The sequence below is a fragment of the Pan troglodytes genome, chromosome 2, assembly GCF_028858775.2.
Source record: "Pan troglodytes isolate AG18354 chromosome 2, NHGRI_mPanTro3-v2.0_pri, whole genome shotgun sequence".
NCBI lineage: Eukaryota > Metazoa > Chordata > Mammalia > Primates > Hominidae > Pan > Pan troglodytes.
Window position 1 is genome coordinate 43,658,774 of NC_086015.1, and position 25,030 is coordinate 43,683,803.

The window sequence follows — 25,030 nt, forward strand, 5'->3', positions numbered from 1 at the left end:
AGTTTTCACAGTATAAAACTAAGGCCAACAGCAGTGAAGTCACTTGTTGAAGATCTATCTGAGAAAACTAGACTTATAATTTGTTTCTTCATTCTCAGACAAATGCACATTGTCCATTAGATTTCTCAAAATCTGTAATTAAAGCAGATTAAGTTAATCTTCAATTCATTTTAACTCAATGATAATAGCACTGTGCTCATAAATATTAGGAATTATAGTTGCTTAATTATGGGAGGGGGCCTTTGCATCAAGCTCATGTCTGTCTTAGTGGTTACTGACACTTTCGAGTCACTGACCACAAGTTGTACAGTCTGTCATTCCTGACACATTTGGTGGGCTCATGAGGTAATTCATAAAACCATAGGATATAGGGAACAAGAAGGGAGAGGAATTAATTTAAAGATATGGGGAACCGCATGTTTCCTCCAAGGCATTTAGAAAACAAACCTGACCCTCTGGTCTCCTGTAAAGGACAAAGGAAAATGACAGTACTCAAGTGACGAGTGGGTGATCATGTTATTGTGACTCTGCTGGGGACAAAACCTGATTATAAGTCTAAGAACTATATTTTTGTCTATATGCCAGAACATGGTATCAGGAAAGGGCAACCTGCTCCTCTACATACCCTAGAAACCATGGAAAGGCCAATCAAAGTCTTTCACCCAGAGAAGCTGTGGCAGAACACACTATTGACAATAAAGGTCGATCTACACTCATGGGAACACACTGGACTGAGCAAGTGGTGGGGTGCTGAAGAAGGGGAGCCAAGTGGGAACTGACAACCCATCATCTTCTTTGAGCCTCACACACCTTTTAGATGGGTGTGATTATACCAGCCTTGTTGATAAGGAAACTGAGACTAAAAGAGGATAATAAATTATGCACCCTAAGAAGTCAAGTAGGTGTTGGAGCCCAGAAGGAACCTAAGTTTGTCTGAATCCACAGCCATGACTTAACCAACATGTTAAACTGCCCTGGGATCCACCACTGGATTCAAAAGGCAGATGCTTCACTATTTGAACAGATGCTTTACCTGTTTCAACCTCACATGCTTCACCTGAAAGCAGAGATAATAGTATCTACTTTACGCAATGGCATGAAGATGGAGACTCTGGGACTAAGATGGCAGCAGAGGCCCGGCATGGCTGGGGAGCTGCGGCTGTTGCCATGGGGCTGCACAGGTGATTCCACCATTTGTTGAAGAATCTATACACCATTAAGAAACAGCCTCTGGGCCGGGCATGGTGGCTCATGCCTGTAATCCCAGCACTTTGGGAGGCCGAGGCGGGTGGATCACGAGGTCAGGAGTTCAAGACCAGCTTGGCCAAGATGGTGAAACCCCGTCTCTACTAAAAATACGAAAATTAGCCAGGCGTGGTGGCAGTTGCCTGTAATCCCCGCTACTCGGGAGGCTGAGGCAGAGAATTGCTTGAACCCGGGAGGCAGAGGTTGCAGTGAGCCGAGATCGTGCCACTGCACTCCAGCCTAGGCAACAGAGTGAGACTCCGTCTCAAAAAAAAGAGAAACAGCCTCTGCATCAATTTGTAGAAAGACTACTCTTCCCACTACCTGCAGCCTTTTGTAACCCAGTGAGATACATGTTTATTCAAACACAAGATATCTCAAATCCTAACAGTTTAAAGTTTATACCATGAAAACCAGTTTTTGAGACAAGGCCCATGGATTTTCCAACCCCAGCTGCAGCATTTCGCTCCCCTTTGGCTATGCAGTTATTTAGGATTGAAGGAGTAAAAAGTGTTTTCTTTGGGCCAGATTTCATCACTGCCACAAAGGAAAATGAAAAATTAGACTGGAATTTACTGAAACCAGATATTTACGCAATAACCACGGACTTCTTTGCATCTGGTTTACCCCTAGTTACTGAGGAAACATCTTCAAGGAGAAGCAGGATGTGAAGATGATGAAGTTGTGGCATTGATTAAGGAAGTGTTAGATACTAGAATGCGGCCAACTGTGCAAGAAGATGGAGGAGACGTAATCTACAAAGGCTTTGAAGATGGTATCGTATGACTGAAACTCCAGGGTTCTTGTACCAGCTGCCCTAGTTCAATCATTACTCTGAAAAATGGAATTCAGAACATGCTGCAGTTTTATATTCCAGAGGTAGAAGGTGTAGAACAGGGTATGGATGATCAATCAGATGAAAAGGAAGCAAACTCGCCTTAAAATAATCTGGATATTCTTTGGGTACAATAGTCGGACTTATCGATAATATATACCAAGCTGTTATTATTAATATGCTGAGGAACTTGAAGATTAATAAAATATGCCATTTCTTCAGAGTCCAAAAAAAAAAGATCGAATGAAGAACTTATGGAAATGTCTGGCACACTATAGCCAATCATTTTCCGCTGACTGATTTTATTTGACCATCTGGTTTTTATATCATTAATTCAAAAAGCATGTATTGAGTCAATAATATCAGCTGTAACTTATTTGTTGATCACTGTCCATGTTCTAGGCACAGTGCTTGATACTTTCTATTTATTATTTTATGTAATCCTTACAATAACCCTACAATGTAGGCATTCTTATTATCTTCATTTTACGTTGAGGGAGCAGGTTCAGAAAGATTAAAAGAGTAAGAGGGTCAAGTCTCTGAAAATTCATTTTCCAAAATAATTTCACTAAAAGAGCAACTTGCTGAATATTTAAGAATTTTATTTTTACATTCAATTTTGCATCAGCATCATCCCCGCTCTTGCCTTGGCTTTTACATTTTCCTGTCTATACATTTTATATAAGAAAAGATGACATTTCTCTTATGCACAAAATCCAGTGTTTCATGGTATTCTATGCTTATGACTGCCCTGGCACTTGCACAGCCCCTTGCAGGAAGATCATGCAGTAAGCTGTCTTATTCTAGTTTATTTGCCCAAAAGTTTAGAGTGAATTGTTATTTAGTTAAAATATCATTGAGTGATCAGTAGATAATTGGATGAGCTAAATAAAAGCTATTCATTTATCACAAATTGAGCTTCAGCAAATTGACCCAGGGCCGAGGTGGTGGCCAGCTTTCTGCCATTGTTATTTTGCTAGTGATCCTTTACCATGTGGCAGGTGACTGACATCAAGTACCCTGAATGATGCGAGTGCTCAGTATGTTTGGAATTTAAAACAAAACTTATTCTTCCTGATCTTGGGGCTCTATGTAGTGGGAGCAGAATGATCTCTGTGAAAGCTATATCTGGCAACTATATATTTATACACCCAACCTCATGTTTATAAAAAGGCCAATAATGCATGTTGTTTATTTTCATGCATGTTGTTTATTTTTAGCTTTGACTAGTCTCTGGCAAAACCCACCTCTTGTAATAGAAAGAAAAGGGCTGGCTTTGTTTTCCCTATCCCATGCACTTGTCTAAGCTATAAATATCAGAATCATTAAGCTCCTCTTTTTCCTCTCACTCCCCCTATATTTATGCACATCAATTTGTGCTTCTTAAATATCTCATGCAGTTGTCTTTGATACAACCTTTCACCATTACCCAAGAGAAGACACCATCATCTGTTATCTAATCACTAAAACAATCTTCCAAAAGCTCTCCAACCTTCATCTCTTCCTTATCCAATCCATTCTCCACACAACAAGCAGAATAATCAATCTGAAATGCAAATGCCATATGGTGTCACTCTGCAGCTCAGACCCACCATAGGCTCCTTGTCACCTTAAGAATAAAGTCCAAATGAAAATATATGGCAGCCAAACACTTCACAGCTAGGACCCAGCTTCTTCTGCACCTGGACTCTCTCCTCCTGCCAGCATGAATCAGGGCAGCTCTCCAAATGAAACAACCTCTTCTCAGCTCTAGAACTTTGCATATGCTTTCCCTCTGCTTGGAATGTTTTTCTCTTTTCTCTGTCCAACTGCTTCTTATTTATCTTCTTCCAAATCACTGAGGTGCAGTTTTAATGTATTCACATAGCTCTTCTATCAGAGAACTCATCACGCTAGACAGCAATTGATGGTTCCTTTTGTGCCTTCACCATAGGACTCTTGACTCATTAGGGGCAAGCACACAGGAAGGCCAAATAAATAGACGTTTAAGGAATGAATGAAATTTAAATATGAGGTAATTTGAATTGCACTCCTGCCCCCAACTGATGACAACTAGAAAACCTGAAAAAAAGAAAAAAATCTTGAAGGCACAGAAGAACTAGCAAGATATTGAAGAATGACTAGACCAAGAGCCAGCGGGCAGTGGAGGTCTAGACATACGAGCTCAGCTCATTTTAGGAGGTCACCATAACCTTGATACCAAAGTCTGGTATGGGTACTATAAGAAAGAAAATTTACAGGTAAATTTCATTCTTTAATAAAGATGGAAATAGCCTACATATTAGCAAATTCAGCAATATTTTACAGTGGTAATACACATTGAACAAATGGTTTTGTTCTAGAAATACAGGTTAATTTAACATTTGAAAATCAAACAGTGAAATCCTCCACATTAACAGAATAAAGCCAAAAAAGAAAACCATACATTCAACGTTGTTTTGGAGGTCCTAATAATGGCTGTAGAACAAAGAAAAGTTAAGAAGATTGAATATGATTAAATAAAATTAGTATTATTCACAAGTAATATAATTTATGTAAAAATGTCTAACACTCCGCCGGGCACGGTGGTGCATGCCTGTAATCCCAGCACTTTGGGAGGCCGAGGTGGGTGGATCACGAGGTCAAGAGATTGAGACCATCCTGGCCAACATGGTGAAAACCCGTCTCTATTAAAAATACAAAAATTATCTGGGCAGGGGGACATGCGTGTGTCTCTGTAGTCCCAGCTACTCGGGAGGCTGAGGCAGGAGAATTGCTTGAACCTGGGAGGTGGAGGTTGCAGTGAGCTGAGATCGCACCACTGCACTCCAGCCTGGTGACAGAGTGAGACTCCATCTTAAAAAAAAAAAAAAGTCTAACACTCTAAGTATCTAAAATTTCTGTTAGTTTCCTCTTGCTGTGTAACAGATTATCACAAATCTACATTTGTGCTTAAACGACCTACATTTATTATCTCACAATTTCCTTTGGTCAGGAGTCCAGTTACAGCTCAGCTGGGTCCCCTGCTCCAGATCTTGAAAGGCTGCAGTAAAGGTATAATCTGGGGCTGGGTGCAGTGGCTCACATCTGTTATCCCAGCACTTTGGGAGGCCAAGGTGAGTGGATCACAAGGTCAGGAGTTTGAGACCAGCCTGGCCAATATAGTGAAACCCTGTCTCTACTAAAAAATATAAAAACAAGCCGGGCGTGGTGGTGTGTGCCTGTAGTCCCAGCTACTCAGGAGCCTGAGGCAGGAGAATCGCTTGAACCTGGGAGGTGGAGGTTGCAGTGAGCGGAGATCGCACCATTGCACTCCGGCCTGGGTGACAGAGTGAGACTCTGTCTCAAAAAAAAGAAAAAAAGGAAAAAAAAGGTGTCAGGTGGGCTGTGGTCTCATCTGAGGGCTTCTTCCATGCTCATGCACCGTAATTCATTTCCTTGCAATTGTATAAGTAAACAGCAGATTGCTTATTTTTTGAGGCAAACAGGAGAATCTCTCTGAACTAAGGGAAGGCCACAATCCATCTAGTGAAGGGCTCCTTTGATCCCGGCCCACTAAGGATAAGCTTCCTTTAGATTAAAGTCAGTTAATCAGAGACTTGATGCACATATGCAAAATCCTTTCACAATAACAGAAAGATTAGCATTTGATTGAGGAACTGGGGACTATAGTTCAAACTAGGAGGGTGACAAAGGAAAAAGCCATCATAGTTTGACAACTTTATTAAATAAACATTAATAAGCAAAAATCAACTGTTTATCTGTGTCACAGCAACCATTCATAATGACACAAAAATATGAAATGGCTAGTAGCAATCTAATAAACAATGGGCAAGAAGTCAATGTTGAAAACAATACATTATTATTGAGATAAATAAGAATAGCTAAATAAATGAAAGAATAAACCATGTTTATGGATGAGGAGATTCAGTATTATAAAATTATCAGTTTTCTTAAAACTTGTCTATAAATGCAAAAACCCCCACATTTTGTAAGAAATGACAAAGCAGTTCTAAAATTTATGTGGAAGTATAAAGAACCAAAAATAGACAAGAGTTTTGAAAAAGTAGCAAGTTAGAAAAATTTGTCCAACAAAATATCAACATTTATTATAAAGTAATAAATGGGTTATTTACACAAGGCAAACCCACATACATAAAGACCCTTGCTTTATAACAAATGGATCACTGCAGAGTAGTGGAGGAAATGTTAATCTTTTCAAAACATTGTGCTGGACAATATAAAATTAGCCTTCTACATCATACTATACCTAAAAATTAACTCCAGAATTGTAGATCTAATTGTGAAACATGAATCAATAAACTTTTAGAAGGTAAGAGAAGATAGCTTTATGATTTCAGAAAAGAGATTAAAAACTTCATAAATAAAATATTGAAAGAACTAATAATAGGTAGAAGATAAATTACACTACAGTCAAACTGAAAACTTCTGTTCACCAAAAGATACCATTAAATAAGCAAAAAACAACTGTTTTTCTGTAATGATATAAAAATACAAAATATACTTCATAATGACATAAACATATAAAATACATAGGAATAAATCTAACAAAAGATGGGAAAAATGCCTAAGTACAATCCAATACATTATTATTGATACGAATTAAAGAAGAGCTTAAGATAATTTAAAAGACATAAATTGCAGAAGAAATAATTTAAAAAGAAATTATCTCTAAAAAAATCAAATAAGAAATTACAGAAGATAAATAGAATAAGAATATAAAGAAGACAAAGGTACAGAAGTCAAGTCACAGAGTGAAAGGAGATTTTTGTAATACATAGCACTCATATCCAGCTCATATCATAACCTGCTCATATCCAGCATATTAAAAAAAAAACCTCTCACAAATGAATAAGAAAAAGATAACCCAAAGAACAATGGGCAAGAGACCTGAACAGATTCTATCTCTCTATCATCTGTATCTCTATCTCTTTCTCTATCTCTATCTTTATCTCTCTCTATCTAGCTACATCTATATCTGTATGTAAACAAGTGCCCAAGAAAAAAAGAAAAAGTGTTTACCCTCATCAGTACCTAGGAAAATATTTGTTAAAAATAATGAACATGAGCCAGAATGGCCAAAAGTAAAGAGACTGACAATAGCCAATGTTGATGAGGATATGGAGCAAGAGGAATTCTCATTCACTTTGTAATGTTTAAAATTATCTATAAAATTTAAAGGTACACATAACTTAAGCTGAGTGATTCCAATCCTGAGTATAAACTTCTATAAATATGCCACGTGAATCAACAGACATAACACCAATGTTGATAATGGCACAATTCTTAGTAGACAAAAGCTGGAAAAAAACCCAAATGTCCATCAACAGTAAAATAGATAAGTAATTCATGGTATATTCATTTACTTAAATACAGTAGAAAAATGGCATTGGACAAACAAGAGTTATGGGTAACATGATGATTCTTGTAAACATTATATTGAACCAAAGAAGCTGGAGACAAGAAGATACTTACATTCTAAAGTTTTTCCCACACCAGGAGATAGACAAAATTAAGAGAAACAAGAATAAATTGCCTCAAAAGTCAGTGTAGTAATTGCCTTTGGGAAGGAGGTAGAACAGAGATTGGAATGGAGCACTAAGGAAGCTTCTGGTCTGTTGGTAATGTTGTTTGTTGGCCTTCGTGATGATTACATAGGTATTTACTACATGATAGAACATTGTTCTGTATATCTTTGCTATATATCATAATATTAAACATTAAGCACACCAGAATTCAAGTGAATTCATGAATAAAAACCCAAAGTTCTTTCTAGTCCCTAGAAGGTTTCTCTAACCTTTCCCTAATCCCACACTTCTGGGGTGGAAAGTGAGGAAAGGTATTCAGATAAGAGGTCCTATCCTTCTCTCTTCGGGGCTTTCCCTACCACATACTTACTTTGCTGTGTCCTCCCATTCCCTGCCTCCCCACCTGTCTCAGAGAGTTGAAGAGCTGCCATGCTGGTCTGCCCAGGGGCTGCTGACCACAGAGGAAAAGTCCTTTCAGGTTGTGAGGGCACTGAAGGGTGACCCTTTCTTTCCATCACTCCTAGCAGGGCATTATTCAATGGGCAGGTGTTTCTAGGAAACACGAGGAACAAAGCATCAGTCCAGACCACTGGAGTCAGTCTTCATGAAATGTCATTGCTGGGCCATGTTGCCACTGTCTACATGTCTGGGCTCTGGCAGGGCTACAAGCACTGCAGGTAGGATTCAGCATCTGGCTTCCCAGGCATTGTCTTGATAAGAGCTGGCAGCCACCACCCGCCCTCCCAGCCAGGATAAGTATGGGAGAAGCAACACATGTATGAAGGGCAAAGACAAGTGAACCAGATCCCTGGAATTTTATCCATTTCCCTTTCTCTAGCATAAAAAAAAAAGAGCCTACAACTCTCTCAAGGGCCTGACTGACTCAATTCCAGCCTGTCCCTGACTTGCATGATTCTGATTTGCAGACATTGGCCAAGAACAGACAGGTAATCTGCAGAGATCCCATAGCTTTCTTGGGTTGATTTTTCCCCAGACTGATGCATGAAAAGCTGGTGCAGTGTACTGCATTTGAAAAGAGCTTGAAAGAGGCAGAGTGAGTGTTTTGCTCTGTCAACAGAGCCTGGAGGATTTTGCTGGTAAAGACAAGGAAAAATCAATATGGCTATTTAAAAATGTAATGGTGGCTGCTAAGCAGTATCAGAAAGGGCATTCCAAGGAGGACTTTCAAGGCTTTAGGAAAGGAGAAGGAAGAAATTTAGTGGAGTTTTAAAGCTTTATATTTCTGTTCTTATTCCACTTCCAAATAGCCTACTTCCAAGACATTTCTGCTGTCTAATCTTGCCTGACAATGTTAATAGCTGCTCTTTCTTGAGTACCTAACATATGCTTGGAGCTTTGCACACACAGTCAGTGGAAATATGAACCCTAGTTAAAGATTTTGCTACCAATATTACTAATACTAGATTATCTCACTTTTTTTTTTTTTTTTTGCCAGGCTGGTCTCGAACTCCTAGTCTTAAGTGATCTGCCCACTCCACCTCCCAAAGTGCTGGGATTATAGGTGTGATCCTGTACGCTTGGAAAAGATTTCTAGAAATGGGGTTTTTGGGTTAAATAATGCTAGGATAGCCAGAAGAGAGGAGCTAACACAGTGGCAGAGTTGTCTTGGTATTCCCGTACGCAACCGAAGACGTCAATGGACAGAGGCCCATGGAGGTACGGGGTGGGGTCATCGTGAAGGGGCTCATTTTCACTGGTTTGGGGAGATGTGTTTAATGCCACAGCCTAACCTCAAAATAAATATTTCTTATTATAAGAGAGGGTTGTGGGGAACGCAAGTAGGGACGTGGGTTTTCCATATAGGATCTTTGGGCCATAATGGGCAGAATTGTTACAAGGAGGCAATTATCTAGACCCTAAGTTGTGGCCAATATATTAGTGTCATGAAGGGTTTTATCTTGCTTCACAAAGATAAGGAAATCCAGCATCTGTGAGAGTTTTCATCTGTAGTGTTTATTCCAAAGTTAAGACTCCTCCATTTTCCGTGAGAACTGGAGCTCTAGGAAGCCTAATCTGAGTTTGTTCTCCACAAAAGCCAGAATAGAACATCTTGACACCCAAATTTTGTGTATATGTGTGTGTGGGGGCGTGTGTGGAGGGAGGGTTTAAAGGGAGTGGAGGCAGGAGGCTAGACTAGAGGAGCAATTACCTAAAATCTTTGTCCTTCTTAAAGGACTTAGAGCTGCAGGTGGCAGGAACAGAACATAGACTAGTAACACCTTGCAGGTTGAAACCTTGAAAATTTAAACCAATCTGTTCAATAGCCTGGCTTCCCATTCGGGGAGGGTTTCTCTGCCCTGCTTTGCCTACTTGCCACACCAACCCCCTGGGAAAAGCTTCTTTCTTATGACTTTAAAGTCCCCTCACCCTATGAGACTAACATTATAGAAGAAACCCATCTAGGGAGGTGAGAGGAGATCATATCTCTGAGGGTAGGTGGGGAGGTGCCTTAGAAATACCTGCATTAGAACACCTTTTTAAAATTATTATTATTATTTAGATAGAGTCTCACTCTGTTGCTCAGGCTAGAGTGCAATGGCGTGATCTCAGCTCACTGCAATCTCTGCCTCCTGGTTCAAGCGATTCTTGTGCCTCAGCCTCCCGAGTAGCTGGGATTACAGGTGTGTGCCACCATGCCCAGCTAATTTCTGTGTTTTAGTAGAGAAAGGGTTTCATCATGTTGGCCAGGCTGGTCTGAAACTCCTAGTCTTAAGTGATCTGCCCACTTCTGCCTCCCAAAGTGCTGGGATTACAGGCATGAGCCACCTCACCACATTTTAATAAAACTGCTCGATTCGCACCCTTCCCCGAGTTCCGGCCAAGAGGATTCTTGCCCCTTTCAAATTATTAGAAAGTTCAACTAGAGAATTCCTTCTCCCTGTGGAGTTTTACCCCCTGCTCCTCTGGCCACCCTCCCAATGGATCCCTGTGGTGCCAGGCAGGAATGGGCTGCCTGGGGAACCAGCAAGCTCCCAGGGCCTTTCTGCTGCTTCCTCTATGCCTGTATTTCACTCAGCTCTCTAACTTGACTCAGCTTCAGGTAAAAGTCAGAAACTTCTCCCACAAACAGATCTTCAGCTTCTCCAGTGGGGGTGTGTGTTTGGGAGAGGAGGGTCCCCCTTTCTCACTTCCGCATTTGGGCACTCACAGTATTTGGGGTGTTTCCCAGGTCCTGCAGGAGCAGTCCACTTTTTTGAGAGGTCCTGTAGGTCCTCTTGGGATTGCTGGTTTGTTCTTGCAGTAGATCTGGAGCTAAAATTCACAATGCAAGCCTCTGCATGTTGCTCTGTCCAGAACTGCAATCTAGTCCTGCCTTCTGTCTGCCATGATCCCCTAGTCTCTCGAAAATGCATTTAATACACCAAACCTAATAAACATCATAGCTTATCCTAGCCTACCTTAAACATGCTCAGAACCCCACAATTGGGCAAAATCACCTAACACAAAGCTTATTTTATAGCAAAGTGTTGAATTTCTAATGTAATTTATTGAATACTATACTGAAAGTAAAAAACAGAGTGGTTGTATGGTACCTGAAGTATGTTTTCTACTGAATGAAGGTCACTTACACAACATTGTAAAGTTCAAAAATCATTAAGTCAAACCATTGCAAGTTGGGGACCACCTGTTGTAAGTTGTGTTGAATAGCATAGCCTCAGACTAGGCCTTTTAAATTTATTTTGGGAAATGACCCTAGGGAACAGGAGTAGGCTGATTGAAAAAATGAAACCTCTCCCTCTCCCTCTCCCTCCTCCCGCTTTCCACGGTCTCCGTCTGTTGCTGAGGCTGGAGTGTACTGCCGCGATCTCGGCTCACTGCAACCTCCCTGCCTGATTCTCCTGCCTCAGCCTGCCGAGTGCCTCGGATTGCAGGCGCGCGCCGCCACGCCTGACTGGTTTTTGTATGTTTTGGTGGAGATGGGGTTTTGCCATGTTGGCTGGGCTGGTCTCCAGCTCCTGACCTCGAGTGATCTGCCCGCCTCGGCCTCCCGACGTGCTGGGATTGCAGACGGAGTCTCGCTCACTCAGTGCTCAATGTTGCCCAGGCTGGAGTGCAGTGGCCTGAACCTCCACCTCCCAGCTGCCTGCCTTGGCCTCCCAAAGTGCTGAGATTGCAGCCTCTGCCCGGCCGCCACCCCATCTAGGAAGTGAGGAGCGTCTCTGCCTGGCCACCCATCGTCTGGGATGTGAGGAGCCCCTCTGCCCGGCCTTCATCCCCTCTAGGAAGTGAGAAGCGTCTCTTCCCGGCCACCCATCGTCTGGGATGTGGGGAGCACCTCTGCCCGGCTGCCCCGTCTGGGAGGTGAGGAGTGCCTCTGCCCAGCCACCCCGTCTGAGAAGTGAGGAGCCCCTCCACCCAGCAGCCGCCCCGTCTGGGAAGTGAGGAGCGTCTCCGCCTGGCCGCCCCATCTGGGAGGTGGGGGGCGCCCCCGTCCGGCAGCCGCCCTGTCTGGGAGGTGGGGGGGTGCCCCCGCCTGGCAGCCGCCCCGTCTGGGAGGTGGGGGGCCCCTCTGCCCGGCCGCCACGTCTGGGAAGTGAGGAGCCCCTCTGCCCGGCTGCCATCCCGTCTGGGAGGTGTACCCAACAGCTCATTGAGAACGGGCCATGATGACGATGGCGGTTTTGTCAAATAGAAAAGGGGGAAATGTGGGGAAAAGAAAGAGATCAGATTGTTACTGTGTCTGTGTAGAAGATAGACATAGGAGACTCCATTTCGTTCTGTACTAAGAAAAATTCTTCTGCCTTGGGATGCTGTTAATCTATAACCTTACCCCCAACCCCGTGCTCTCTGAAACATGTGCTGTGTCAACTCAGGATTAAATGGATTAAGGGCGGTGCAAGATGTGCTTTGTTAAACAGATGCTTGAAGGCAGCATGCTCCTTAAGAGTCATCACCACTCCCTAATCTCAAGTACCCAGGGACACAGACACTGCAGAAGGCCGCAGGGTCCTCTGCCTAGGAAAACCAGAGACCTTTGTTCACATGTTTATCTGCTGACCTTCTCTCCACTATTGTCCTATGACCCTGCCAAATCCCCCTCTCCGAGAAACACCCAAGAATGATCAATAAATACTAAAAAAATTTTAAAAAAAATGAACCAAGGAAGAATGGAAAGCAAATTCAAATGTACCTTATTAAGCTAATTGATACTATGAACAACTGGGGTTCTGCTCTGCTGATGATATTCTGAGAGAAGTAGACATTACCTCAGAATAGACCCCACAAGAAATGGAAGAGGAAAATAGTTATCTGCTGGCTTCCATCCCCCACTGGTTAAAAGTTGGTCCAGGGGAATTTAACTTTCTTGTACTTCTAGGTATGTGTTGGTGTCAGAATGGATAAGTAGTCTCATCTAAAATAAAAGAATGTTTCATTTTGGAAATTGATAAGTGTATTCCAAAAAGTGTATATCAAAATTCAAAAGAACATGAATATCTCAAAGAAGAACAAAGTTAGAGGAATCCCAACCTATCAATTTTTATTAAAACACTACACTAATAAAGTAATATGGTATTTCTACAAAGATAGGCAAATAGATCAGTGGAACAAAGTAACAAGTCCAGGAACAGGCCTACTGTTTTAGTCGGTTTGAGTTGTTATGATAGAATACCATAGCCTGGGTAGTTTATAAATAACAGAAATTTATTTCTCACAGTTCTGGAGGCTGGGAAGTCTAAAACCAAGGTGCTGACAGATTCATTGTCTTGTGAGGGACCACTTCCTCATAAATGGCCATCTTTTTGCTGTAACCTCACATAGTGGAATGGCTGAGACATCTCTCTGGAGTCTCTTTGATAACTGCACTAATCTTATTTATGAGGGCCTGTTTGCCAGACCTAGATGTCTCTACTATTAGGATCACTAGAACCTGTTAGTTACCCCCATTAAAGAATGTTGCATACTAGAATATAATTGCTTATTTGTTTGTCTTCCTATTAAACTGTGAGTTCCTGGAGTCTTCTATTGTATCCCAGTCCTGAGTATACTGCCTGGCACATAGTCAAAATTTAGTAAATATACTCTGAACTGGATTGAATGGAAAAATAATATAGAATGTGGGCCTGAGTGATTTATTCTGTTTGTTTTACTCTCTTTTTTTTCTCTAGAAAACATAAGATGAGGGAAGTACTTTATTTGCTCATTTTATACCTAAGATGAGGTGTGCCTTCATATCACCTAGTCCAAATTCCCACTACCCTCTACATGAAACAATTCTTTCCTGATAAATCTAGCCTAGCAATCCATTTATGAATATCAACATCTAGGGAGGTCAACACTCGCTCTTACCTTGAAAATATGGATGTTCAATTTTCTTAGCAAATAGAAGTAAAAGTGAAACTAACTGACATAATATTTTTTATTGATAAAATTAACGAAGATTCAGGTGGGCAAAAAATGTGTTGAATCTACTATCTACTTGCAAAGAAAAACATGGACACCCTACCTCACACCGTATTTTAAAGAAACACTCAAAATGGATCAAAGACCTAAACATAAGTGCTAAAACTTTGAAACTCTTGGAAGAAACAGCACAGGCAACAGAAAAAACAACAGATAAATTAGACATCAACAACATTTAAAACTTGTGCTTCAAAGGACACCATCAAGAAAGTGAAAAGACAACCTAAAGAATAAGAGAAATTTTGTAAATCACGTATCAGATGTGGGACTTATATCTAGAATGTGTAATAAACCCTTGCAAATCAATAATAAAAAGACAAATTACCCAATTAAAATTGGGCAATACACTTGAATACACAGTTCTCCAAAGAAGATATACAAATGCCTAATAAGCACATGAAAATATGCTTAACAGTTAAAATAATACAGGGAAGAGATCTTACTGTGTGGACATCTCAGTGAGTATGATATGAATGGCATACTCACTGCTAAAGGAGACTTGTGGCTGTCAGACAACCGTTTACTTAAATATCAGGCTCTATTACTTGAAGGACCAGTGCTGCGAATGCACACTTGTGCAACTCTTAACCCAGACACATGTCTTCCAGACAATGAAGAAAAGATAGAACATAACTGTCAACAAGTAATTGCTCAAACCTATGCCACTCAAGGGGATCTTTTAGAGGTTCCCTTGACTGATCCCGATCTCAACTTGTATACTGATGGAAGTTCCTTTGTAGAAAAAGGACTTCGAAAAGCAGGGTATGCAGTGGTCAGTGATAATGGAATACTTGAAAGTAATTCCCTCACTCCAGGAACTAGTGCTCAGCTGGCAGAACTAATAGCCCTCACTCGGGCACTAGAATTAGGAAAAGGAAAAAAGGTAAATATATATACAGACTCAAAGTATGCTTACCTAGTCCTCCATGCCCATGCAGCAATATGGAGAGAAAGGAAATTCCTAACTTCCGAGGGAACACCTATCAAACATCAGGAAGCCATTAGGAGATTACTATTGGCTGTACAGAAACCTAAAGAGGTGGCAGTCTTACATGGCCTGGGTCACCAGAAAGAAAAGGAAAGGGAAATAAAAAGGAACCACCAAGCGGATATTGAAGCCAAAAGAGCTGCAAGGCAGGACCCTCCATTAGAAATGCTTATAGAAGGACACCTACTATGGGGTAATCTCCTCCAGGAAACCAAGCCCCAGTACTCAGAAGAAGAAATAGAATGAGGAAACTCATGAAGACATAGTTTCTTCCCCTCAGGATGGCTAGCCACCGAAGAAGGAAAAATACTTTTGCCTGCAGCTAGCCAATGAAAACTACTTAAAACCCTTCACCAAACCTTTCACTTAGGCATTGATAGCACCCATCAGATGGCCAAATTATTATTTACTGGACCAGGCCTTTTCAAAACTATCAAGCAGATAGTCAGGGCCTGTAAAGTGTGCCAAAGAAGTAATCCCCTGCACTGCAGGCCATACATTTCAATCCCTGTATCTTTAACCTCCTTATTAAGTTTGTTTCTTCCAGAATCGAAGCTGTAAAACTACAAATCGTTCTTCAAATGGAGCCCCAGATGCAGTCCATGACTAAGATCTACTGCAGACCCCTGGACTGGCCTGCTAGCCCATGCTTTGATGTTAATGACATCGAAGGCACCCCTCCCGAGGAAATCTCAACTGCACAACACCTACTACACCCCAGTTCAGCAGGAAGCAGTTAGAGTGGTCATCGGCCAACCTCCCCAACAGCACTTGGGTTTTCCTGTTGAGAGGGGGGATTGAGAGACAGGACTAGCTGGATTTCCTAGGCTGACTAAGAATCCCTAAGCCTAGCTGGGAAGGTGACCACATCCACCTTTAAACATGGGGCTTGCAACTTAGCTCACACCCGACCAGAGAGCTCACTAAAATGCTAATTAGGCAAAAACAGGAGGTAAAGAAATAGCCAATCATCTATTGCCTGAGAGCACAGTGGGTGGGACAAGGATCGGGATATAAACCCAGGCATTTGAACTGGCAACGGCACCCCCCTTTGGGTCCCCTCCCTTTGTATGGGAGCTCTGTTTTCACTCTATTAAATCTTGCAACTCCAAAAAAAAAAAAAAAAGAAAGAAAATATGCTTAAAATTCTTAGCTCAAAGGGAAATACAAATCAAAGCCACGAAGAGACATTACCTCACACCTACTCAGATAATTATAACAAAAAAGTCAGATAATAACAAATATTGACAAGAATATGGAGAAATTGAAACATTCATACATTGCTGGTGGGAATGTAAAATGGTGCAGCCACTTTGGAAAACAGTCCGGTAGTTCCTCAAGTGTTTAAACATACAGTTAAAATGTGATCCAGAAATTTTACTCTTAGTTATATATCCAAGGGGAGTAAGAACATGTCTACACAAACACTTGTACACAAATATTCATGGCTGTATTATTCATAATAACAAGCAGAAGCATCCAAATGTCCATCAGCTAATGAATGGATAAATAAAATGTGATATCCATACAATGGTATATTATTCAACAATAAAAAGAAATGAAATACTGATGCAGGCTAAAATATGGATGAATGTTGAAAACATTATGCTAAGTGAAAAAAGCCAGTCACAAAGAACCATGATCACATTTATGCAAAATCTCCAGAAAAGGCAAATCGATAGAGACAGAAAACAGATTAGTGGTTGCCTAAGTCTGAGGAGTGTGGAAGCGGGATGTTGACAGCTAAGAAATATGAAGTTTTTTTTTGGAGGGAGAATAATGAAAATGTCCTAAAATCGAATGTGCTAATGGATCCTATTTTATCAGTTAGGAATTACTGAACTGTACACCTTAAATGAGCGAATTACATGGTATGTGAGTTATCTCAAAGAGCTGTTAAGAAAATTTTTAAGATGTAATATTGAAGCCAGTGCTCTACTCTTCTTGTATATTTTCAATGAAAATAAAATTTGATACAACTAACTTAGTTTCATCAAACTGTTGTATGTCTTTTGGTCCATTTATGAAGAAAGATGTATATCACTTTACTGTTAATAGTTAATATCATAAATAAATTTTCAAAAATTTGAAAATATTAGAATTATAGCTGTACTTGCCAAACTCATAAGGCACTATATAAAAAGGCAGTCAACATCATTAGTTATTAGGGAAATGCAAATTAAAACCATAATGAATACCACTGCATATTTATTAGAATGATTAAAATGGGGAAAATGACACTACCAAGTACTGATGAAGAAGCAGAGCAACTGGAACTCTCATACTTTGCAGGTGGGAATGCAAAATGATACAAAATCACTTTGGAAACAGATTTGCAATTTCTTATAAACATATGCTTGTGGCCGGGCATGGTGGCTCACACCTGTAATCCCAGCACTTTGGGAGGCTGAGGTGGCAGATAACCTGAGGTCAGGAGTTTGAGACCATCCAGGCCAACATGATGAAACCCCATCTCTACTAAAAATATAAAAATTAGCCAGACGTGGTGGCACACACCTGTAATCCCAGCTACTCGGCAGGCTGAGGCAAGAGAATCGCTTGAACCTGGGAAGCGGAGGTTGCATTAAGCCAAGATTGCACCACTGCACTCTAGCCTGGGCAACAGAGCGAGACTCTGTCTCAAAAAACAAAAACAAAAACATATGCTTGCCATATGATGTGGGAGATATGAAAACTTATATTCACACAGAAACCTGTACATGAATGTTTATAGTAGCTTTATTCATAAGCTCCCCAAAGGAAACAACCTAAATGTCCTTCAGCTGGGGAATGGATAAACAAACTGTGGTACAGCCACACGATGGAATACTATTCAAAAATAAAAAGAGGAGAACATGAATACATGCAGCAACAGGGGTGAATCTTAAATTCCTTCAGTTAAGTAAAGGCAGCTAGACTCAAAAAGCTATATACTGTTTGATGCCCTCAACATGCCATTCTGGAATAGGCAAAACTACAGAGATAACATACAGATTAATGGTTTCCAGAAGTTGGCATAGGGGAAAACTTGACTATAAAAGGGCACAAGGTAATTTTTTTGGTGATAGATTATGTATTGATTATGGTGATGGTTGCATTTGCCATGCATTTGTCATATATGTATTTGTCAAAACTCAGAATTTTGACAATAGGGTGACTTTTTCTGTATGTAAATCTTACCTTAATAAAAAGTTCTAAAAATAAGTTTTGAAAAACTGCTCAATATGCTAAATTAATATAAAGTACCCTTATTTTAAAGTGTGTTTACCAAAGCTGTAAAAGCATGGAGACATATTTATAACATGTGAAAAAAACAAGTGATTATGTTATATATTTATAACTGTAGTAGAAATACAAATACTGTGTTTAAAAATCTTCACATATTAGCTCAAAAAGATAGAAAAAATTTAGCCAAAATGTCAAGAGTAATCCTTTATGATTGGGGGTGAGGACAGAAATGACTTTTTTTGCTTTTCATTTTCTATTTTTAAATTATATTAATAAGTATATTTTGTTTTTCACAAGAAAAATGACATATTACATTTAATAAAAGGACTATATGGGAGTCAGAATAATTCTTTTCAAATATAAAAATTTTCTCAAAGTGTATTGGTCTAAGTAAGACATTCATTTCATAAATAAGTCATTAGGCTTTGTGGCTTTAGTTTGCTTTTCTGCAAAATGAGAGAAATCTGTTTAGTATTTTTGCTACTCACCCTGAAGCAAAATAAATAAATTCTCACACTGAAAACAAAATAAATAAATAGCAGCTAATTCAGAGTAGGTGGAAAAGGTGTGTTTGTAAAAACAAGAGTGTTTATTTTCATGTGTGGACTTTAATTCATATTCTCAATCAACTATTTTCTACAGCCTCACCTTTTCCTTCTTAATGAGAACAGTATAGTTCTCCTATTACTAGACAACATTTTTATGTGAGCCACACTCTCACTCACCATATCTATGACAACATGCCCAATAAAAAATCTCCACTAGCCCAAGTCTGTTTCCATAGCACTAGCCAACAGAAAACTATGCGGCAATCAGCCCTGGAAAGTAACCTCTTATTTGTTCTCATAGAGATCTATGAAGAATAATGTATTTTAACTTTTCCTTGTCTAGTATCACCATGGCCCAGATTCAGTGTCAGTGCCTGTGCGGTTAAAGGATGGTTTGAACTGAGCAAGAAACAAGGATAACCTAAACTTTTCTGAAGGATAATTTTCTTTGAGTCAATACGTGTTCTGTGATCCAATGAGAGATAGCCCAAAACTTCTGACACCAACAAACTGTCAGAAGGCAGCAGGGCAGAGGGAGAGCATTTGGAGATATACCTAATGTTAAATGATGAGTTATTGGATTCAGCACACCAACATGGCGCATGTATACATATGTAACTAACCTGCACGTTGTGCACATGTACCCTAAAACTTAAAGTATAGTAAAAAAAAAAGAAGGCAGCAGGGCTATGAAATCAGATAAATCTGAGGTTGAATCCCACTTCTATCCAGAATTGGTGCTAACAAAAAGTTTAATTTCTTTGAGTCCCAATATCTTCATATGTAGCAAGGGAAATAATAAGACCTACCTTTGAAAATTATGGGGATTAACTGGGGTAAATGCAAAGTGCCTCTTATGTAATAGGCACTTAATGAAATGTTACTCTTTTCCACAGAGTTTCAGAAGTTGTTTTGCGAAAAACCATAAGGCAGCCTAGCCAACTGTTCTAGAGAGAACAACAGGGTTGTGAGTGTGTATGTGTGTGCCTGTAAGCATGACTGTATTAGGAGTAGTAATCAGAAAGAATCATGTGGGATGCTGTGGATATGTAATTAGAGGTGAAACTGAAGTCTATAAGATCTGGAAAAGAGGTTTCTAGACTCCAAGAGTAAACGTTGTAAAAAAGAAAAACAGCCAACCCATTTTTAATGGGTCACTTGAACCTAATTATCGGGTCATAGTATATTCCACTTGAAATATATTTTCAAATTAATTGTGTCAAATTTTCTCATTTTTAAAGCAAAAAACAAAACAACACTAATGCTCAGAGAAGGGAAGGGAATTTCCCAAGGTCACACAACACATGGAAAGAAGTGGGACTAGAACATTCCCAGTCTCCTGTTTCTGAGAAAGTAGGGCCCTCTTTGCCCTTGGAGATACTGCTGATTCTTCTTTATGGAATGCCTATGTAAATAGATCCTGTGCTAGGTGCCAGGCAAAGCAAGGCATTGACCCAATCCTCAGTGCATTACGAGGACAGGAAGATAGAGAGGGTGCCATAGAGATGGCACAACCATGATGTGTACCCATTAGGAGCATGGAATGAAGCACGCGCACAAACACACACACATTTACACATGAACATTTACATTACACAGGGTTGTAGCCTGTTGTTATCTGTCATGGAGGGCTCTATGGGAAAGAGGTGTTTGGTCGGCTCAGCAAGGAGAATGTATGTTTAGAAGATCACTGAAGAGGATGAGTGGTGATGCTGGATGGAAAAAAGAAACGGATATGTGAGGAGTTGCAAGGGTCTGGAAGGTTTTTATCTGCCCATGTGTCCTCAAGAAAGTCATTTGATTGATTCTCAGAATAGGGGAGTTACAAGAGAAAAAAGTCACTTGACAACCCCTTCTTCACTTTCATTTTTGATTATGTTGTCTGATCCCAAATCCTCACCAGCATGGGACTATAGTTGAGGTCATGGGAATTTTAATGGATAAATGATTTAGAGCTGCCAGTTGTATATCCAAGACTCCAATCCCTTTTCTAGATTATTCCCTCTCCTAAGACACTTCTGAATCTTCTTAAGAAAGATATCTGGGTGACTCATACAGAATTTGAAACCAGTGTCTCTGCTGTACTGGATGTTAGGTGCCATAATCCTGAAAGAATGGGACTGATAGGGAGAACTTCACATTACCCTGAGATCCTGGACTTTGAGCTGTCTTCATGGTCATGATGGGACTTTGGCGGCTTCTCTTGAGTAAGAGGTTGAAAGGTGTTCTCTACGTGGGAAGAAAAATCAATTGGGATTTGATAGAGTGCCAGACTGTAGTGGTGACAACTAAGTATTCACCACAGTCTCTTTCCTTTTTCTCCAAAGCACACAGTGAGACAACACTTCCCAGACTCGCTTGCAATTCGGCATGGTCACATGACTAGTTCTGGCCAACCAAAGGTAAGCAGAAATTACACATGTCTTAGCTGAATGGGGAGGGGTCTGAGGATCTGCGTGAGGGTAGAGCTGCATCATGGAAAGAGCATAGACCATGAATCGCTGAATTACTGAGTTATATGAACAAGAAATAATCTACTGTGTTATGCTTCTGAGATTTGGAAGTTACCTGTTACGGGATTTAGCCTACCCTATCTATCATTATTTCGTCAATCTTAAGATGTACATATTTCCATATTTTAATACTCCATTTTAGACTTGACTTAGATAAAATACTGCAATACAGGAATGTTAAGAGAGACATATCAACACACTCACATTCACACAGCTAGTGTGATACTGACACTCCAAGTCTCCTCAACACTAGACCAAATTTCTAAGTTCCATGAGGTACTGATAAGAGAGACAAAGTTACCTAACCACAGAAGCTCCTACATTTGACTAACTTACCTACAGCTCATTGACCTGGTGTGAGACCATGGTATGTTATCTCAGTATTTTGGATGCTAGCTCTCTGGATTCTGTGACTTAGGAGGAGATTAAAGATTGAACTCCAGCTAGGTTTGGGGGTGATGAAGAGAAGAGCTGATAAACCTGGTATGCCACTGGCAGTCCTATTGTGTCTAAGAAAGAGGAAGATTCTGCTTTGCAGAGCAGCTCAATTTCAAGTCTTGTTAAAGTATAAAAAAAGGTTCCTCTGCTTGCAGTGTTAGTATGTGTCCCCATCAAACAGACTTTGGATATTAGATCTGCCATCTGCACCATGGTATCTGTTGCTAGGGTTACAATGCTCTCCTTGAACAGAAAATCAAATAGCTGCCTGAAACCTGCAGGTAAAGGTCACAGTTGGCACAACATCCATCCTTTTGCGTATATAAAGGGAAAAGTATGGCTGTAGGGGAAGGAGGTTCTTTAGATTCTCCCTTTGAGGCCAACCTGGTAAAGATGATCTGGGTAGAAACTTCAGATATCAGCTGTATGTAAGAGGGCATCTTGATAATGCACAGAAAATTCATAAATGGGGATTGGAAACAAATGTTTAAAAACTAAATGCAAGATATCATTTTTTGAAGGGGATGGTCTCACATGAGTCACCCCACATTGTCTACTCTCAGCTAACCCCTTACCTTCCCAACTTTTAGAATGAATAATGTCCATATGTCTAAAGCATAGGAAATCTTTCCAAAGTAATGGTACAGCATTGGAAGAAATACATTTCTCAAATTATATGGACAGTTTAAATAATAGTTTGATCTTTTCGGGGCTCAGACAGGCTTGGGGGATGCAGAGTTGAGAGGAGGAAGATATCCTCTGGCCAGGTTAACTTAGTTCTGTAGCCCAAGCTCGAAGATACAGAGCACTTTTGCCAAGAGGCTAGAGAAGTAACAGAGTTTGTCAAAACTCTTAGAGAACGGGGAAGAGAGCTACCAATTGCCTTGTGAGTATTGCTTTTTATACTTCTTATAATTTTTACAAGTGTTGATGGTTGTAATGATATTGCTGCTACTACTGCTTCTAATACTACTAGTATTTGTGGCCATTAGTTCTTTTTAAATCATTTCCAATGAATTATCATAAAAGCAGTATAAACAAGAGGTAAAAGTATAACTGTACAAAAGTGTGTAAAATGAAGTTTCCTTCCTCTTACCTTGGATACCCAAGAACCACTCCCCAGAAGTAACTAATCTAAAGTGTTACTTCAGAAATATTCTATGCTTATATGAAGATATATAAATATAGTTAACAGATGCAGGATTTAATATACATACTGTTCTGAAACATGTTTTTATCACTTAACACTGTGTCTTGAACATATTTCCTTATTAGCACCTATAGTGCTATATATATGTGAGATACAAATTTGGCAACATGGTACAGTGGAAAGAGCATGGGCTAAAATTAAGACTATGTGAAGGGATTTGACTAAAAGATGATAATAACTTCACTCTTTATAATAGCAGAATTGTTTTAACAACTCAAATGTCCATTAAAAGCAAATGCCATTATGGTATGTGTCATAGAAAAATATATAGCATGGCCGCGGTGGCTCACACCTGTAATCCCAGCACTTTGGGAGGCCAAGGCGGGTGGATCTTGAGGTCAGGAAATCGAGACCATCCTGGCCAACATGGTGAAACCACATCTCTACTAAAAATACAAAAATTAGCTGGGCGTGGTGGCGGGTGCCTGAAATCCCAGCTTCTCCGGAGGCTGAGGGAAGAGAATCGCTTGAACCAGGGAGCTGGAGGTTGCAGTGAACGGATATCGTGCCACTGCACTCCAACCTGGGCGACAGAGCAAGACTCCATCTCAAAAAAAAATAATAAGAAAGAAAGAAAAAGAAAAATATGTAGCAAAACTGTGTTTTATTTACATTAAATTATACTTAGGTGACTATTAGGTTTCACCTTTTATATGTATTATAATTATTGTTACTACGCTGTTATATTAGAACTTATTGCTGCTATCTTAATTTATACATGTTATTGATAAGTTTTCAATATTTTATATGTATTTATATTATCCTGACAGGGAGATATGTGCTTTCTCTAGCAAAGACAGGTTATTACTTATTCACAGCTGTAACCACCTCAATTTCATTTTTTCCCAGATTCTTCCCCTCAGGGTGATGTGGTAAGAGTTAGATGTCATTCTCTACATACTGGGATCTGTATATAAGTAAAGAACCCACAAAATATAAATCTTGGGTTTATATAGGAGAGAGACAGCTTTTCCCTCTTCTCTCTGAGAAGGAATTGATCTCAAATGTAAATAAAGGAAAGCATCCTCCAAAGTTGGGAGGAAAAGAAAATGTATCCAAAGAGTTTTTACTATTTGGAAGGTAAGTAAATGTTTTCAGGGGGAAGATAAGACAAGTATCTCTGAATTACAACCCCTGTGATATCTTCATGCTCCTGAGTTTCATTGCCTTTCTGAAATATAACACATACCTCCCAGGTTGTAAATCTCCACTTAATGATCATTTAAACTCCAAGGTTTTAACCCAGGTCTTAGTAAAAATTTCCCAGAAAGCCCTGACCATGCATAAAGATAAACATAATCACTTCTTGAAAAAATTTACTACACTTGATTTCAGTGTAATTTTAAATTTCCCTTCATTTACATTGGCTAGATATTACTTTCTTCTGGGAAGTAGGTATATAATTTTTAATTATTCTTAAGGTTTACTATAATTTATTAAGACCCATATTCATGGTTTTTTTCTACCAGTTTTTGAGGATTATCATTACCAAATCTCCCATCTGAACCAGATGAAACCTCAGCCTTCTCACTTTCTTCTTGTCTATTCTTTGATCTGCCATGTTGACATCACCTGTAGTTTTAACTCAAAATTTTTTGTGTATCCATTTGACATAGTATGTTAATATATTCTTTACTCGTCTTAGCCTGGGTTTCTGGAAAGCACAGTCTGAGGCAGACGTTGGTGTTCTCCTTCTTCAGTACACCAGGGGGCAGTAGTGAACGTAAAGCGTAGTGAGGCAGGAAAAGAGAGATGATACAATAAAGCATCACCGAATTGGCCGTTGCTTGGCACTAAACATGACTAATTATTCATCCTCATGTGCCTTTATTGTGATAATCCATATAAAAGCTATTTTAGGATAGTGTATCTGGAGAATGAAGGAAAAATTATTTATGCACTGGCTCCTATCTCCCACCGGTCCAAGATTTGTCTCAGTGGCCATAAATTTTCTGCACTTTTGAATTGGCATGTGTTGGTACTGAGCATGGCCTGTGATGTTTCATGCTTTAGTGTCAACATGAAAGTTTTGGGGCAGGAAGCAGCAAGTGATAGTGTGGGCATAAGCTAGGAC

General features: G+C 39.9%; 1 pseudogene; it reads left to right on the forward strand.

Annotated features, from left to right (window-relative positions):
- Nucleotides 1-1,456: 1,456 nt before the first annotated feature.
- On the forward strand, nt 1,457-2,198 carry LOC100609674 (NFU1 iron-sulfur cluster scaffold homolog, mitochondrial-like; annotated as a pseudogene).
- Nucleotides 2,199-25,030: the final 22,832 nt, after the last annotated feature.